We start from the raw sequence: 17,327 nt of genomic DNA, 5'->3' as shown, positions 1-17,327 counted from the left end.
TTGTAGACAGGAGATAGGTGGTGTCTTTTTCCTCCCCCTCTGTTGAGAGAGGGCTGCTCAATATTAACATAAACGGCCTCTTTTACCCCTCTCTCAAACCAATGATCTCTATCCAAAATGTGGACTTTGCTGCCTTTGCTGTGGACTTCCATCCCCTCCACCTGCCATTTCTAATTCTGAACATTTTAATGCTATAAAGTACATATGGACCAAAAGTTGTAGGTGTGGAATTGGGGAAGAACAGACAAGTCTCCATTCTGAGCAATAAATAGTAGTAAAAGTAGTAAAAGTAGCAAGGGGCTAGAACTGTATTCCAAATTTTGTTTCAAGTCTTTATGTATACTAATTCTGCAAGAATAGTGTTCCCCTCTATTCTTTGGAGAAGAAGTGCTATTATATTATAATGTTGAATTATAGACGATTTTCCCTCCCACACACCTTTAGTCCATGTTTAAAATATACTAAAAATGTCCACTTTAAAAATATTATTGAGCTTCTGATGGAGATATGTTATAGCTTTTACTTTTCTCATTGAGTCCATGTAAGAAAACAACTCAGATGCCTCTGAAGATGCCAAAGTATCAGGTCCATATTGATTCATTAGAACATGTTTAAGTTGAAGATGTTCACTCTCTTTCTGGCCTGTATGGAACTCCAAATTCTGGGGTTAGTGCATTGCATTCTACTTAGGACTGCCCTTGAAGACTACTAAAAAATGACTGTTGATGCAAAATGTAACAGCCTGCATTGGCTGTTCATATTCTGAGTACAAGTCAAAGTGCCAATTTTAACCAATACAGCCCTATATGAATTTGCTCCCAAGTATCTTCAGGACCAACTTCTTCATATAGAATTGATCAATAGTGTATCCTCTCCAACAACTCATATTAATACTTCTCCACTTTTGCGAGATTAAGAGAGCAGGAGCTCATAGACAGTAGATTCTTTTATACCTGCTTTAAGGAAGGTTTTCTGGAAGGTAGTGAAAATAGGTCTTCCAGAGAACATCTGAAAAATAATAGATTAGTGCTGTCTGGATTACTGGGTATTGCTTTGATCTGCATTTATGTGCTATTTTACTGATGTCACCCATCAGGAGTGTGTGCAGGTTGTGATATTATGCAAAACAAATAAATATATGCTGAATATGCTGGGGAAAAAACTATGTCCCTATTCCTTAATTGGGCTAAGTGAAAAATAAATCTCGATCTTGCACATCTGAACATGCAATAATTCATCTTTATAATTAGGACATTTAAAGGCAAAAAAAGTAGGACTACATTACTACAAGGGAAAATTTGTGGAACTCTGTTTTGGGACACTCTCAGCATAAAAGAATAAGACCTATTTTAGATTTCCCTTAGTTTCATTAAAAATGGAAATGGAAATACTCCAAGCTGAAAGGAAAATACAGCAATGACACTTTTTGGTTTAGCATATGTCAGATGCTAGCATCTCTGGCATCAGATGTTAGTTTTCCAAAAGCAATTACAAACTCCTTCAGATTGGCTAACTGGACTCAGATTTACTAATCCAATCATGTTTCCCCTTTAAAATCACTTGTCAACATTCAGTTGAAATAAGGTAGAATTTATTCTGCTGCCAAATTGGAATTTAAGTGCATACTGGGAGATTTTTATTTTTGGTGCAGTGATTTATAAGCAAACATTTAAAAAGCAGCTTGATATAAACCTAAAGTTTTAGCACAGTTGTTCTTAAATTCACTTGTCTAGGTTTTCATGGAAAACAGTTTTTTCATTGTCAGTGTTCCAAGAAGTATCCTCTTTTGTTCCTGGTGGTTGTTACAATATTTTTAATTTGTATGTACAGTAAAGATAAAACACTCCATATCTTTTACCAGGCTATCTTCAAATATGTCAGAGTAGATTTTCCTATCTTTGATGAAAGGGCACGATTTAGGCTGCATGAGTAGATCAAACAAACTGAGGTGCCATCCATCAGTAAAATAAATGACATCAAGACTGTACAAGCCTGATGTGAAACAGAAGAAAACAGGACAGAGCCATAGTCACTGAAATTCCAGCTTAAAGCTTTCTTTATCACCCAGAGAATACATTTTCCAACTCAAGGTAACAGTGATGTTTGATGAAATAGAATCCTCTTGACAAAAACTTATGCCACAATGAATCTGTTAGTCCTTAAAATGCCACAGAACACACACACACACACACTCTTCTGCTTTTGCTGCAACAGATCAGTATGTCTCAAACACAAATGCAAACATTTGCTCCATGCAGAACAGCAGAATCAAGACATGAATATGATCACCTCTTTTTAATGCAAGAAAATGGAAGCAAGACCTCTTCATTCATACCAAACATACAATAATGCCTCCTAGACAAGATGCAGTTGGAGAAATCAGAGCCCCTTTTGGTTCACCATTGCTTCCTAAATACCTCAAAGACCAATGCAGCTGACTAGTAGGCACAGACACAAATAGCAAGCAATCCTGAATTGCATTTCTTGTCAGGCTGATGAGTTTTGGGATAGTTTTTGCCTAAATATAAATTCCTCTCTTATTTTATACCTGGTCAGCAATATTCTTAACAACAAAATCCTTGTTATATTTCACAGATAAGCCTTACCAATGAAAGCATATGCTGGATCTAAACACTACTGCGTTCCTGCACATACAAAGATCATAATTATTGGTGCCAGAAATCAAGATCTTTTATTAGCCAAGGATCGCAGAGATGCCTGCGCCGTTTCTTCTAATACTGTCCCTTCAACAATAGCAATGACAGGCAGCAGTTCAAGAGGGGCATCAAGTTGCAGTCCCAAGGACCAACTCTTGCAGCATTTTCTGCCTGCAATGTTTTAAACTGCCCCAGAAGAAAGGGTATGGGAGAAGTGGTAACTCTTCTGAACCACCTCTCTCTCCTCCTTCCCCTTCCCCTCTACCAACTCCACCTGGGGAGGGATGTGATTTGCGCTCAACTTAGTACTCAGCCCAGCCCATCTCTCAGTCCAGGTATTCAGTCACTCATTTATTTATTTATTTATTTTTTAGAGAGGAGTCCGAATGTCTCAGCCCTTCTCATTAAATGGTCACGAAGGGGTACACTGCTTCTGAAGATGGAGGCTCGACTTCTCTGTCACGGTTAAGAGTCATAGCCGGCTCTCCCTCCTCCTCCTCCTCTCCTCCTCCTCCTCCATGCCTCCTTCCCTTTTCCCGCGCCTCCTTAATTAGCCTGGCAGGAGAGGCGCCACGCGGCGGCCGAGCTCCCCTACCTGCGCGCAATTCTCTCATCGCCGGCGAGCAGGCAAGCGGACGGCGGCAACGACGCAGGGAGCCCGGCGCCCGGCTGCTCCTCCGCATTTGCTAGCTCTCCCCTTCGCAGCCCAGCCTATCAATTATTCAAGTAGGTTGCGGCGTCCTTTTCTCCTCCCCTTCCGCTGCCGCGACTCCACCTGCAGACGGCAGCCGCTCTTCGGCTGAGGGCGATTTGGCGGAGAAAGGGAAAGGGGCGCGGGGACACCGGGAGGGCGGGCTGGTTGGCTGTGCCCTCTCGAGGAGATGCGGCTCAGAGCCCCCTCCCGATTCTGCTCCCCAGGAAGGAGATGAGGGACGCGGCGATAATCTGGGGCCAGTGACAACAGCCAGGGCAGTTTTCTGTTTCCCCCGAACTAGCAATTATGCTGGTTTTGAATTAATGTCTTGAACTCTCTCAAAATCAGGCTCGTGATGTCTGAACGGCGGCCCAATCTGAGTAGGATTTGGGGTATTTTTTTTTTTACTTTAACGTGTGTATGAGATGGTGGTGAAGAAAGCAAAAGCTGTCTAATATAGTTAGTCTCAGTCCAGACAATCAGCAGGGGTGTCTAGTCAGTCTGATCCTGTCTGTGCTTCCTTGAAGCCAGATTCCACCAGTTCACCATCTTTGGAGAAAGTCCCGTGGTTTTTTCTATTGCTAAACCACACAGTGAAACACGAGAACCCAAAGTCTTGTGTGACCTTGGCTGTACATTTTCCAAGCTTGCAAATAGCAACCTGTCCCTGTAGAAGCAGGAAGCTAAATAGAAATCTTCAGTGAGGAGGAGAAGTGGTGATCAATATCTCAGTGTTTGGTTTCATTAAAGATTTTCTGTTCATTTCCCCTTTTTCAAAGTGGATGGGAGAGAGAAGTTTCAATTCACATGCAGATTAATTCCTGTTACTGTAAAAAATAATCTAGAAAAAAAGTGGTTCAATTTATGCTGGGAAATTTCATGGTTTGGGATGGGACTTCGGCTGGCCTGAGCTCTTATCATGGAGAGAAAAACAAACATTGGCTAAGTCTGTGTGCTGTGTTAGGCTGTGATTGTTTTAACCATGTTTTTTGTAGTAAGTTTCACACAAAATGCTGAACTAGGTACTGTGATGCAAACCATAATGGGCTGGGTTTGCACATCCACTAAATCAAAGGCCATCCCATTTTTACTCAGAACAATGTATAAGCCCATCTGTGTCTCAAAAGTATTGATCATTCCCACTCACAATCTTTGGGGAATATCCTCAAGTAAGTTCACCTGCTATCTTCCTCCTTTTAGCAAATGCAAATTCCCCTCTCTTTTCAGGAACTTCCATAATTCATTCTGAAGTCACCATCTGAAATTAATCATAGCTTCTATTAAATAGCAAAGGAGTAGGTAACTTCAGAATTGGGGGAGAAAGGGAATTTAGGGACCAAGTGAGACTTGATAGCAGCAGATTTGGTTTTATGATTTCAGATGTTCTCTGGGGATGGGGTTTGTTTTAAGGATCCCAAGAAGCACATTGATAGAGGGGGCTTCTTCCTTCTGTGGCTCTGCATTTCAGTAGCCCTTTCTCCTCTTTTTGCCTTGCTCAAGTGGAAGAATTCGTCTTTCTTTACTCCTTAAATTGGTCTCTTCTGGTGTGATCACAGATAGGCTTAAGCACCTATCTAATCTATCTAATGTTCAGATCTGGTCTGGCTCCTGCACTGAAATACCTGCAAACTCATCTCTTCATGAAATGTATTTGTAGCAAACAACATCTGGCTATCAATTGCTATTGATCATATTTAATTTCCAGAGAGAAACTGCCAGAAGCAATTTGTGGCCTGGATTATGCTTCTCCTACAGTATTATAGAAAGCCAACTAGAGGAACTTTTCAGCGGTGCAACTGAGCTCTTATATCTGAAGGGAATTTCATGCACATAAAAGAAAGCCATGTATGAATCTCTGGGCCAGATATAACAAATGCAACTATCAGCATAGAGAGGGTCATCCAAGACGTTTTGCTCCATTGGGAGAAAAGTTTCTCCCCACACCAACCCCTTGTCGTGTACAGAAATTAGCCAGATCCCCCCACCCCTCACTGCCTCAGGACAAGCAGTCTCCTTTGCTGCCTGAGGTCAGTTTAGGAATTGGTGGGTGGGCCCATAGCACAAGCAGTCCTCCTTCAGGTAACTGCTGCTCCCTTGCCTCTGTTCTAGGGTTTATTGTATCTCTTGGCTGCCATCTTGTGGAAATTTGGGTTTAATAGACCAGCACATTGCGTATCATGTTTGCTGACAAATGCTGCAGTGCAAGAACGCCCATGTTATCTGCTAGACAAGTCCCAGAATCCTCCCAGTTAGCTATCATGGCCATTAATGAGAATTCTGGGAGTTGAAATTCATTCATCTAGTTTGAAGTTGTTTTTCAGGTTAGGGCTGCTTAGCATGTTTACTCAGTCTGTAGCCTTTCTAAACTGCTTTGTGCCTGGCAGCTTGGGCTCTAGGTGAGATGAAAAGGTAACTCAGATTAACATTAGGCAATCTGGGGGAGAGGAACATTGACTCAAGAAGATGGAAATTCAGTTTTTATTCTGTCATACCTACCAGAATTTTCTGCCCAAGGCAGCCAGCTCTTTATGCTTAATAGCGAACTTGCCCAGCTCAAGCAGATGCTGATCTCTTTCAGACTGCGCTGAGCAGGTCAACAATGCTCTCCAGTTGTTCCATCTCTTGCATAACTTAATATTCCATCTGGTATTTAATGGATTACTTTAGGTTTTATTGCTCAACATTAGATATTCTAAAGAATGTGGTGAGGCTGCTTTTCTGCTCAGTTTATTAGAACACTGACTCTTCAAGGCGGTTCTGTCGAAATGGATTCCATCATTGTCTGGTTGTGCTCCCACACAACAGCAGCAACGACTGCAAGAGTATCTAAAAAACAGAGACAACACAGCAATAGCTACTGTCTTTCTCTTGTCTCTATCCTGGGGTAGACAAGAATGGAAATGATTCTGTGCAAAACTGTAGCTCAGAGGTGTCAAACTCACAGCACCACGGTGTTGTCACGTGACGTATCAGGCCTTTTTTGCCCTTCGCTAAACTGGGTGTGGCCAGTGTGTGACACATCTGACCTGTGGACCGGGAGTTTGACAGCCCTGCTGTAGCTCAATATAAAATGCAATGGGCTTGAGTTCCTCCAAGACTTAATAGGGCAATACAATAAAAACTCAGATGCTGACCTCAAAATACTTGGCACCTGCACAGCCCTCTACATGTTATCCAGCCGCACAATGTGCTTCAGTTTTTTAGTAGCTGGAAATTCATGTCCATACTTCCTGTCCCACTGCTACGGTATCGACTGAATTACAGGTAATCCTCAATTTATGACCACAATAGAGCCCAGAATTTATGTTGCTGAGTGAGATATTTGTTAAATGAGTTTTGTCCCATTTTGTGACTTTTCTTCTGACATTTCTTAAGTGAATCACTGCAGTTGTTAAATTAGTAACACAGTTGTTAAGTGAATCTGATGTTCCCATTGACTTTGCTTGTCAGGAGGTCATAAAAGATGGTCAAATGACCCGGGACACTGTAACCATCATAAATATGAAACAGTTGTTAAGCATCCAAATGTAAATTGCATGACCATGGTCAACAGTCATATGAAAAATAGCAATAGCAATTATATACCACTTTACAGTGCTCTACAGCCCTCTCTAAGTGGTTTACAGAGTCAGCATATTGCCCCCAACAATCTGGGTCCTCATTTTACCCACCTCGGAAGGATGGAAGGCAGAGTCAACCTTGAGCCTGGTGAGATTTGAAGTGCCAAATTGCAGGCAGCCGGCAGGTAGCAGAAGTAGCCTGCAGTATTGCACTATAACCACTGCGCCACCATGACTCAAAAATGGTCATAAGTCGCTTTTTTCAGTGCCACTGTAACTTTGAATGGTCACTAAGTGAACTGTTGTAAGTTGAAGACTACCTGTATTGCATCAACAGGTCTGCTAGTTAGGGGATCAGTCTCCTCACCGCTGGAGCTGAAAGGGTGAATCTTGAGCTGGTATGCAACCCCAGCAGAGGGTTGCATGTAGATTTCAAACTCCCAGCCCCCTAAAGTTGTAGCTCTATCATGAAGATGGAAGGAGTATGCCTAACCCTCATCTTCCTATGGTACATTATTGGTTGTTTGTTGAATATGTATACAGGTAGCCCTCAACTTAAAATGGCAATTGGGGTTGGAATTTCCATTACTAAGTGATGCAGTCATTAGGTAAAATATCATGGGACTGCACTGCTTAGTGATAAGAGTCCCAATGGTCCTTGTTGCAGGTGTTAGACCAGGACAATGCCATCCTTATCTCCCACTCCAACTCTGTCCTTTTGGCTGTCCTGACTCTGCCACTTACCCCTGCCACCCCATACTACTGGCAGCTAACTTTTGCCATTTTCTTTCTGATGATGACACAGGGTGCAAGGTGTGGGATACGTACTAGAAGCATCCCTAGAGAACTGGTCTGTGGGCTTCAGTGCATCGGAAGCTGCTGGTGCTTTGCAAGGCTTTGCAGGAGGAAGGCAGGGCCATGAGTGAGTAGAAGACCAGCGATGGCCTTTTCTCCACCTGGTTTTTCAGGAATTCTTCCAACATGAACTGCACAGTATGTGCTGTGTCTCTGAGAAACCCACATCCCTCCACTTCCTTCAATCCTGCCACAATTCCAAACAGTGCTGCCATCCCAAATAGTCTTACAACCAATATTTTAGGGCAGCCCTAAATAGGACTTTAGGGAATTGGCTGAGGCAATTGAGGGTGTCCTTCAGGGTTCCCATAGCATCATCAAAATACTTGAAATGGTTGTCTGAAGATTTGGGGTGTGTTGGTGACCCATCTGTATCTCTACCGCAGGTTGAAGGGTATCAAGGCTCTGAACTGGTGATTAAAGACAGAAGCAGGGAAATTTGATGGACAAAAATCAACCGTTCAGAGAACAGATTCCTAGTTAATGGAACTGCTGATCTGGCAATAGGGATTTTTACCAAGTGTCAAATGGGTTATATTTTCCTGTCCAATTTTTAGATCAGGAATGACCCTGAACTGAGCTTTACTCAGCAGGAGTTCCAGCAAACTATGTTTTTGTGGGTTTACCAGCTACATTGTCCTTAGAGAAAGAGAAGTTTTGCTTCAGATGGCTTATAATTTAATTATTGTGAGACTTTAATATAGTAGTAGCAACATGTTTCTCCTGAATGCACCCCTTTTATTTGGAAGCATATTCTTATTTTTGTCACAGCTTCACTGGCTTCCGATCTGTTTCAGGAGTAATTGATCACTCAGCTGATTATCTTGACATTTCCATTTGTCTCTGAATGATTAAACTGCCCCACAAGCTCTCCTTTAACAGCTGCCATAGGTGCCTGAAATCTTTCTGTCCTACCCTCCATTCTCTTTGATGGAGAATCCCAACTGGGAGAAATTAAAAAAAAAATTCAATAGCCATGTGATCTGCTGTCTCTGTGGCTAACACATGTGGGAGACAGATACATTTTTTTAAATTAAATTTATATACTGCCCTACTCCCGAAGGACTCAGGGCGGTGAACAGGCACAGAATAAAATACATAGATACAAAAGTTAGAAAAGTTTTAATAGATAAGATACAAAAGATACAAAAGTTTTAATCTTAATATTGTAAGGCACATTGATTATTATTTAAACTGAAAGGCAAAATATAACAAACATTTCTAATCTGTGGAGTCCATGGTGTCACTGAGCTTGGTTGTTTTCTTGCAGACTAACAAGTAGTAAACAAAAGCCTAGTCAAGGACCTACCAAGGAGAAAACAATATCTCCACCAACACTGACAGGACAAGCTACTGTATATAAACAGAAAGCAAACCCCACTCGCTTCTAGCATTAAAGATGTTACCTAGTCAGGTAACAAAATGCTGCAAGCAAGAACCAGTCTCAGCACCAAGGATTCCACAGTTCAAACCTGAGGTAAATACATTCTCTTCTATTGGCACAGTTCTAATCTCTTACATGTAAAATACCTCTAAGACACAATTTAAAGCTTAACAGTACGTAGAATAGAATACCTTATTTCATGGGAATGCAAGCATGTGCATAGTAGAATTTGACTTACAAAAAAGAAATAGTCATATTGTTCGTGTCAGACTCTCCTAAACTCAAGGTGTGGTGTGGTTAGTACTTGGAAGGGAGACCAGCAGTAAATGCAGGGCTGTTAAACTAACTAGGACATTTTTAAAAATTAAAAGACAGTAGCAAATCATTTTTGTATTTTATCTTAAATCTCCATGGATGCAACCATGAAGTTTCCAACAGTTGAGACTGATTTGATGCTGCAATTGCCAATATTCCAGCAAAACTGTTCACTGTGATGACTGTTGAATTATTCAGTCATAGATGGGATGGTAGAGTTAGGCATGCAAAAATAACAACAGTAATGGGTTCATCAGAAAATAGGAGTGACAGTACAGGAATAACATATGGCTATTATGACTCAGAAACTTCTGATATAGAAATCTGTTTCTGGAGCTGTTCATTCTTATTGTGTTGTTTGCTATCTGTGTTATGGGAGCAAGGCAGGATCTAAAAGGCACAGCTAGTGTGCCTCTGATTCTTTGAGGGTGCTTGGGGGAAGGTGAAAGATAAAAAGAAATGGGAAGGAAAACAAAACAGTAAGCAAGGACTTAATTTGTTTCCTAATGAAGACTACATCTACCTCCTCTCTATCTTCAACCAGGGTCGGGTGAAGGACTGGCAACCTGAGACTCTGTTCTTCCAAAGTTAGGTTGCTGCAGCTTGTGGCTTGCCCTCTTTAGGTATAACAGGTAAGCATGTAAGTGGCCATCCTCCCAAAAGGGTGACAATGACCCTTCTCTTTTGTTTTGCACTAGAACTCTCCTACCAGCATAAGAATTCAGCCAGCAGTTTCAACTGGCAGAAGGAAGGGTATTGCTCCAGCAATGAGAATAATGTGCCTTCGTATCTTTGGACTACAGTGGTACAAAAGAATTGAAGAGCAATCTATTTCTGACTGATGAGGGTGGCCATATGATTATGGTTTCAGAGTTTTTACATAAGTGTTCATTTTTTGGCTTTAATCTCTGAACTTTAACAAAATCTTTTTTCCAAGCACCCTCAACCATCACTGTTGAGGATACAAAACGTGATTAACCCACTTCCTTTCCATTCACCAGAAATGACAAAGACTTGAGGCTTGTAAAACCAGATCATCTCCAGAAGATGGCAGTAACTGTGCCAGCCAGTTATGCTGGCAGAGATGACTTCTTCCTTGTGGTTAAAAAAAAAAGAAAAAGAAAAAGTCAAGGACAAATGTGTGATTGCTGACATACGAATGCTCTTGTTTTTCTGGCACAATATTTTCAGCACTGGAGCCAAATGACAGAAAAATCCACAACAGTTACATGCAAGCATCTACAGTCTGTGTCTCCTCTAAGAATAAGATAAAATATTATTATGAAGATACTGTCAATTCTCAGCAACCACATACATTTTCTCCTTGATATACTTTATTTTATTCAAAAATATCTGTGTCCTTAGCAAGTGCTACAATGTATAATTGAGTCTCCCAAGTATGTATGTCTCTGCAGGACTATATATAGCACGGTAAAACATCCAAATATTTACATTCCAAGAAAATAATGGAATGATATAAGGAATTCCTTAGAAAAAGCACTCTTAGTAGGAAGATCTATTAAAAGATGTACCACAGAAACAGAACATGATTGGTTGTTAAGTATAACTCATAGTTGATGCACAGGCAAATGCATCATTAATAAGCTCCAATCCATATTGCACTAGCTGGAAGATCCATATTTGCATACAGTCAGCAACCCAACCTGAAGCAGATTCTCTCAAGGGGTCAAAACAGGATAGTAATGTTCACATGGAAACTAGACCCTGCAACAAACCCAGATGTTTATTTTGCCCTCACATATGTATCAACAGCAAGTCTCTATCTATAATTCACAGCCATTTCATTTACTATCCTGGAAATTTACCTCTGCTGTTAGATCTTGTATTATCATGTTATTTATGCTATTGTATTTTTTATTATTAGTTGAATAATAAAAATACAATAGTATAAATAACTTTTCTGCCTGGAAAAGCAATTTACTATTAAACAATTGGGTATAAATTTAGAAATTAAAAGTTTAGTGGAATATGAAGAATAAGTAATAAATGTTTGCCAGTAATACCTGGTAGAAGAGATGGGGAAATGGTTATAGTAAAGAACTATGGAAAGAAAGAAGAGGAAAAATGCATCTTGAGCCTGTCTCAAATACCCACCATGGCCATGTCCACCCGACCACGCCCACCATGACCACGCCCAACTCTGGCCACCCCCCCCAGCTCTCTGAGGTCAAACACATCCCTGATGCGTCCCTCAATAAAATTGAGTTTGACATCCCTGTTCTAATGTGATCATCTATCAACAATTTCCCTTTGGATTAGAAATTGAACTTTTTTTTCACAAAAACTAGTAACCACAAATTTAACATCAGGACTCAAAAAAAGGATGAAGTATTATCAGAGCATTCTAACCAGAACTCTCTCTGGCAGACTTCAAAATGTGTGTTTTGGGAAAAAGCACCACTGAGCAAGAAATTGCTGAACTCACTTAAAATCAAAACGTTTCATTTAACCTCTGAACATTTCAACAATAGGTTTTAATACACTGCTGTACAATTATTAATCGATAAAACACTTGTAATCTGACTCTTATGTAACCTGCATCTGCATAGCCACCCTGTCTTCCCCTCCCTCCTCCCAACTTCACCCCAATTTAAATCATACATTGGCCTAGCTACTCTATCCATTTGATGTTTCCTCTAGCTCATGAAAGTGTTGCTTCCTTTATTATAAATTGTTAGCCAAAAAAAGGAACTTCCAGACTCCTTTTTTATAGAAGGGCCCTGTAAATCTTGTGCTTTAATACCTGTGCAAAAAGATGGAAAGAAATCTGATTTAATGTGGAGTCCTTTTACCCAAATATACTTACCTGGAGCAAGAGTTTAGAATGTATTAGCTACTGATGCCAGTGTTATTTGATAGGCAATCCACTAGACCTCTGGAACATATCTGTGTCGAGAAACTTCAAAGAAAGGGGAATCTGTTTTGCTCACCTGTGTCATTCAGCAAGCAGATGTTAACACTACATGTCTATGGAGATTCTCAGTCATCCAGGTCATGGTTGTCCCAAAGGTGCTTTTTCAAAAGGCAACTGGACTTTCTGGTTTTTCTTTGAAGACATTTTGTTTCTCATCCAAGAAGCTTCTTCAGCTCTCAGAGATTCTTGGATGAGAAGCAAAATGTCTTCAAAGAAAAATCAGAAAGTCCAGTTGCCTCTTGAAAAAGCACTTTTGGGTTAACACTGAATATAATTCCTGATTTCTACCATATTGTCAGTTGCTCTCCTTTTCCACCACAGCTTATTGTGACAGGAAGGCTAAACAAAAGGTAGGTTTGAAATGAATGCAATATAATACAATATGCATCCCCTTCACTTACTGTGTAACGTCCTTATTTTAAGAAAATATAGCTCTGCAGTTTGAAAGTTTTTTTAAAAATATAATTTTGTTTTGCTCAATTAAGGAAGTTACTTTCTTTCACCTAATTGAAATCTCATTCTAAGAATAGGTAGAAATGTATTTCATAGTAGCTAGAAGAGGCTTTCTTAAACTATTCTCAATGGCAGGTATCTACTAATTAATGAGCATATCCCATTAGATTGGGTCAAGTAGAAACAATGGAAAAGGACCTAGAATGGGAGAATTCAGTTGTGTGCTATTCAGTTGGGATACATATAGAGCGTGGTGGCGCAATGGTTAGAGTGCAATACTGCAGGCTACTTCTGCTGATCATTGGCTGCCAGCAGTTTAGCAGATCGAATCTCACCAGGTTGAAGGTCAACTCAGATTGTTGGGGGCAGTATGCTGACTCTGTAAAACCGCTTAGAGAGGGTTGTAAAGCACTATGAAGCGGTATATAAGTAAGTGTTATTGCTATATAAGGTCTCCAGTGTTTAGCTTATAAAATGTGTATTTAGCACTTTACAGAATTCTCTCAATAATGCTTAACCAATAATTTTCTCTAGGTCACGAATATATTTTCCTTGTTGCAGGTGAGCCATAAGCATCTGTCTACAGAAAACAGGAGTGACCTGTGATTACCCTTTCCATATTCCTTCTGAAATTTATCTCACTTGGTGCTGTAGCTTGGTGTTTCTTCTTATATAGTTTCCCTTATTGAAATGCCCAAGCTTCCAATGCTATTATTAGACCAGGATGGAAACTGATATCTTCAAAGACGTCTTCAGTGGTTTGGTGCGAAGAGATTGTGGCTTGCTGAGAGCTACCTAGAGAGCTTAGGCAAAAGAAAAAGATCACAATCACTTTTAAAACCCTGGGATCTCAAATATTCTTTCTTTACAAGGAAACAAAGGTTACAGGAATTTCTAGATGTCGGAGCAATGAGTTTCAAGATCCTTTTTTCAGAAAGACACCTACTCTGTCAGTTTTGCATTGTTCATAGTGACTAGTAATTTCTTGGCTGAAGGAAAGGGTAAAAATAAAATGGGTGATATGTATAGTTAAAATTCAAACTGCTATGCAGTGGCCTGGAAAACAAACATGTATAACCCAACACTGTTGCCTGCCCCAGACCAGGCCTATGTATGCCTAGGAGTAACAACCCAGTTGTCCTTACTTCTGAGTAAACAGCCATAGGCAAACTGGCAAACAATAGTTTCCATCCACACCAAGAGCAGCCCAGTGTCTGCAATAGCTGGTATATTCAAGTTTCAGAGGGCTTTGGTATTTGCATTTAGATGCATTCATCATATTAAAGGTAAGGTAGTACCAGCAGGTGGTTTCATATTCTGATCCCCATGTGAGCAATATTAAAAATTCTAAGACAGGAAAGATTCCAAACGAATATTTTCTCTGTATTTGCCTTGCCTGTTTGTGGAATTTTATAGGGAAAGCGGGCATGTTATCATACTGAAATATATTATTCTCCTATATTTTGCTAGCTCCATTACCATCACCTGCCACAAAAGCAAAAATAAAAACACAGGCTTAAGGAGAGAAAGAAGGAAGAACTGCATATAACTAAAGGGTTAAGTAGAAAACCTCCTTTACTCTAGAACAGAGGTCTTCAAATTTGGCAGCTTTAAGACTTGTGGACTTCAACTCCCAGAATTCTGGGAGTTGAAGTCCACAAGTCTTAAAGCTGCCAAGTTTGAAGACCTCTGCTCTAGAAGCACTTGAGGTTGCTTATGCAAGCAGGGACTGGGATTTTCAATTTTATAACCCCTGCAGTTCTATTTCTCAGAGTTCGATTTGTAAGCAGGAACAAACATCCTTGGCTACATATCTTAACAAACTGCACTATTGTGAACACATGTGCGGAAAAGCCCCTGGGGGAAAACCATGTCTCTGGCGAGGAGCGCAGCAAATGAAAGAGGCCAGTTAACCAAGTCCTTCTGGCTACGTAGTTATGTTACCAGATCTTAAGACTGCAGAAATCCGAACGGCCACTTTACTGCCGCCAAGCGTCGATGGAGTTTTGCAGTCCAAAGCTTGTAATCATAACCCAGTTCTTTAAAAAGATGCCTGGTTCCGAAGGGGCCATCCCATAAGATTTCAGACTCCCCAAAATCCACAGCCGTGTTCTCTCCAGGGAAAAGAGCCTAAACCTGAAATAAGAGGGAGGCGGGGGAAGAAAAAAAAGCGCCGGAGCTCTGCAGATCCCGCTGATTTAACAGCTGCTGCCTGTGTTACGGAATGACGTAACCCGCCGTCTCCCGGAGAAAGGCAAGCAGAGCAGAGGCTGATTAGTGTGGATCGCACGATCTACTGCAGTCTGCGAGGCCGGCGGGGGCGGGGTGGTCCGGGTGGGGGAGTGGGACAGAAGGACTGCCGGCAGGGACAAAAATATACCATTACCTCAACGTTTTGCAGCCTCCTTGATTACCTACCTTTCAAAGAAAGCCACTTTCAGGAACGCAGCCGTGCAGACGGTGACCGGGTAGCAGCCCGCCCGGGCAATCGGTCTTTGAGGCTGCTTTTAATCTTGCCCCTCTAGGATCACATTTTCGGTTAACTACGTTTCATGGATTAATGATGGAGAACTGGCACATGGGTCCCCTAGAGAAAAAGAAGGGGAACTGAGTGGATTTTCCCTCCCTCTGTTATTCTGCAGCCTCTTCCTTCTTCCGCACCTGCCGTCTCTATTTGGAAAGTTGGTTTTGCTTTTAGGCTCGAGTTTGCTTGCTTTTTTTTTTTTTTTTTAAAAAGGCGTTTTGAGCAATCTAGTTCTCCCATATTGTGCCACCTGCAGATTGGCTTCCTATTTGTACCGTTAAAATTGCCTAAATCACTTAGATCACCTAGAAGAGCAACTAAACAGTGTTGTGACCTTGTAAACCAATTTTTAGTACCTCAATTTCCCAGAGTACAGTCGACTTGATCCTACTTTTGATGATGTGGAATGGGACTCCACAAAGCTCATTTTGATTATGTGCCATCAAATCCTTTTCAATCCTTATTGATCACATAGACATATTTTCTCCATGTTGATCTGTCCTTAACCCCGGGATGGACAACTATGGCAACTTTATGACCTGTGGCCTTAAACTCTTCAAATTCCTGAGTCATCCATTCTCATTCAGGAATTCTGGGATTTCACAGATCATAAAGTTCCCATAGTTGCCTACTCCTGCCCTAACCTGTTATTTCAAGATTCCCAATGGTGCACTCATTACAACTGTAACTAAGTCCATCCACCTTATGTTAATAGTAACAGAGTTGGAAGGGACCTTGGAGGTCATCTAGTCCAACCCCCTGCTCACGCAGGAGACCTGTACTTGGGATTCAAACCTTGCTGCTAGACATCCTTTTTTTCTCTTTCCTTCCACCCTTCCCAGAATTAGAGCCTTTTCCAGAGGAGCTTCAAGTATTGTGCATGAATTAGGGTAATTTAAACCTGTGTCTCAAGTCAGAACTTGGGGTTGATTTATTCAATGATCCATTTATTTGTTTTCTTGGTTGGCCATGATATTCACAAACGTCTCCAGCACCAGAGTTCAAAGGCATGAATAAGTTTCCTATCCTATTTCTTCAAAGTCCAACTTTCATTTCTGTAGGGTACTATGAAGAATACCATGGCTTGCACAGAGTCCCTTGGGAGTTGGCGGCATAGAAATGCGACAAAATAAATAAATAAATAAATCTTTGTATGTACAACATAAACATATCATGGCATTTGACTATCTTTTCCAAGGCTTTCATGGCTGTATGACCAAGTGCGAGACTACGATGACTTCTTGGTCTTTGACTGTCCTTTATTGTTCATGGTTGATCCTGAAAGGCAGACCGTATTCACACACTTCGATATCTTCATTGCCAATTTGTGAGACGTGGCATGGATAAATTGGTAAACAACTAACAACAGGAATTCTGATACCATTGCCTTTTTGGAAGATGTTATTTAACCAGGCGGTTGTATTGGATTATTGAGACAAAGTTCACATTATGCTGTGTGTTGTGGATATCATAAATGTACAGAGTGAAAACAAACACCCAGATAAAATCTTGTTGGGGTCTGCAGCATTCAGTTCCTCAAAAGGATGACGTTTCCCCTGCAAAAGTGCTTCTGGTTGAGCACAGTTGCCTCTCCCTTGCTTCACCTTAGCAAGCAAAATGTACGAAAGAGATATCAAACATCAACAATTCTTTTTTAGCTGCAAATCCCCATTAAAAAAACACCAGTTATTATTCCGAATCTGACATTTCACAGTAACAATATGAGTTTTCTCTATGCATTGCATAAAAAAAGAACAGGACTTGTAAAAAGAAAAACTGTGGCAGGATCCAGTACTCTTTTCTTGCCAAAAAGGTCATGAATGTAATCATTACAGGGGAGGAAAGCCCTGAAAAATAGTAGTTGGACAGAAGATGAATAGTGTTGAACAATTTCATTAGAAACCTCTGAAGGAAACAAAATTTAAGGCACATATCTGCATCTGATCGTAT

The 17,327-nt window shown here is 40.8% G+C and overlaps 1 protein-coding gene and 2 long non-coding RNA genes across 5 annotated transcripts in view; 1 reads left to right on the top strand and 2 right to left on the bottom strand.

The window, feature by feature from the left end:
* Positions 1–3,412, bottom strand: part of LOC117661787 (rap1 GTPase-activating protein 1-like) — a 72,577-nt gene extending 69,165 nt beyond the window's left edge. For both annotated transcript variants that reach the window (XM_060690333.2, XM_087886467.1), the window contains exon 1: positions 3,253–3,412. The gene's annotated coding sequence lies outside the window, so the exon portion shown is untranslated. The remainder of the gene's footprint in view (positions 1–3,252) is intronic.
* A 5,459-nt stretch (positions 3,413–8,871) lies between these two features.
* Positions 8,872–15,739, bottom strand: LOC117661790 (uncharacterized). 2 transcript variants are annotated; one of them, XR_004590118.2, is made up of 3 exons: positions 15,272–15,364; positions 13,496–13,656; positions 8,872–10,560 (listed from the first exon to the last, which is right to left on the bottom strand). It is a non-coding gene; the product is annotated as an uncharacterized LOC117661790 (long non-coding RNA). The 2 variants fall into 2 exon arrangements; XR_015732332.1 differs by having other exon boundaries at positions 8,872–13,656; positions 15,272–15,739.
* Positions 9,037–16,544, top strand: LOC148115223 (uncharacterized). The gene is made up of 3 exons (XR_015732333.1): positions 9,037–9,243; positions 10,010–10,097; positions 13,415–16,544. It is a non-coding gene; the product is annotated as an uncharacterized LOC148115223 (long non-coding RNA).
* Positions 16,545–17,327: the final 783 nt, after the last annotated feature.

The sequence above is a fragment of the Pantherophis guttatus genome, chromosome 2 (assembly GCF_059756535.1).
Source record: "Pantherophis guttatus breed Tessera chromosome 2, ASM5975653v1, whole genome shotgun sequence".
Taxonomy (NCBI): Eukaryota; Metazoa; Chordata; class Lepidosauria; order Squamata; family Colubridae; genus Pantherophis; species Pantherophis guttatus.
Note: the sequence above shows the minus strand (reverse complement) of the source record. Positions and strands in the feature narration are given on the sequence as shown.